Source organism: Alligator sinensis, unplaced genomic scaffold, assembly GCF_000455745.1.
Source record: "Alligator sinensis unplaced genomic scaffold, ASM45574v1 scaffold1289_1, whole genome shotgun sequence".
NCBI lineage: Eukaryota > Metazoa > Chordata > Crocodylia > Alligatoridae > Alligator > Alligator sinensis.
The window spans coordinates 162,506-164,197 of record NW_005843360.1 but is presented as its reverse complement, the minus strand read 5'-3'; positions in this window follow the sequence as shown (position 1 = coordinate 164,197).

Sequence of the window (1,692 nt, the reverse complement as noted above, 5' to 3'; positions counted from 1 at the left end):
GGAGGGCAGGTGAAGAGGTGGGTCATACGGCTGGGGCGCAGCCCAGAGTCCCCTGCCCGCCCCGGCCGCGTCCCCAAACCAGCTCCAGCGCAGAGTGGCTCGGCGCCGGGCTGCAGGCCGGGACCAGGTGCAGCGGCTCTCGCTCGGCCCCGCTGCGCAGACGCTCCTCCCCGCGCCAGGCCAGCGCGGAGCAGGCGCCACCGCCCCCAGGTGCGGCGCCACCTCGCCCTCCTGCCCCCAAGGTGCTCTGGGGTTTGCAGTGCGGGCTGTCTCCTCGCTTCCTCGTCCAGCTCCCGGGTGCCTCTGGGATTTGTAGTCCGGGGTCCGTCCCCGCCAGGCTGCTCCCCTTCTGGCACGCGCTCGTAGCACGTTTCCAGCGCACGCCGGGCGTTACGTTACACACCGCACACATCGCATTACACACTGCACACACTACTCGCATCTCTCCCCAGGGGCCCTCAGCTCCCTGAGCGTCCCCTTGCCCCGGGCCCTGCAGCTTCTGTGCCCGGGCCTCCCCCGTGCCTCAGTTTCCCCCGAGTCCTCCAGCCCCCCTTGCCGGCTTACCTCTGAGTCGTGCAACCTGTACCAGAGCGGGGGCTTGTCTGGGCCCAAGCAGGAGAGAGACTCAGGACATAACGTTGGTGCAAGGGAGACGCTGTCTGTGCCAGGATGACAGCCTTGTAGGCCGGCGGATTGAGATGGGACCGGAGGCAGGAGCGCGGGACGGGGAACCCCAAACAGCTTTACTCTAGGTGTGAGCAGCAGATCGAAAGCACAGCCCTTCCAGCCCCGCTGCTCTGGGACTCGAGCCTGCAGATGATGCCAAAAGGGCCTTTTGCAGCCTCCCCTGTCTCGGGAAGGAGGCTCCAGCAGAGCTGGGAAGCAAAGCCCAAGGCCCCGAGGAGAAGCACTGGGCAGCTAAGACTCAAGAAAGGGGATTTTGCTCCAAGCTTCAAACCCACAAATAAGGGGCAGGCAGGGGGAACTGTCCTTGATCTGCTTACAGCTCTGCCAGTGTCTATCACTTGCAGACACTGCTGTGCCACAGGGAGCTCAGGCAGGACATGCTGCTGCCACAGGGGTAGACATGTCTGCTCCCAGGGTGGCTGTGTGGGCTCAGGCTCTGGCCTGTGTGCAGGCATCGCTGCCAGCTGGAGTGGCAGTGGGGAGAGAGGGCAGCTGAGGGGGTTGTGGGGGTCAAAGCCCCCTAGCCACAACCCTGTGGGTTGGTTCCAGCAGGAGCATTTGCCCAACCTGGTCCCCAGCCCCAGGCTTACCAATGAGTGTTACCCACAGCCAGCATTTCTTCTGCAGTGGAGTCCTCCCATTCTGGGGATCAGCTCTGGTCTCCGTAGGAGAAAGACACAGGATGAATGTTGCCTATGCAGACCTGGGAAGAGAACCCAGGCATCTGGCCCCCAGCTCCACATCCCCCTCCAAACCCGAGGCCCCCTGTTCACCAGGGAAGTTGATGCCCTTTGGTCCCTGGCAGCCCTGCTGTTTCATCAGGATGGCCTCATCCTGCTGGGATCTCTCCTCCTGCACAGGGGAAATCAGGGACGCTGGAGCTCCACCCCTGGACCCCAGGGCAGGTAAAATGGAGTTGTCTGAGTTTCCACCCCCTGCTGGACACCTACTGCCCCTCTCCCTTGAGACCCCACTTCCAGTCCCCTGCAGCCTAGAGACCCCCCA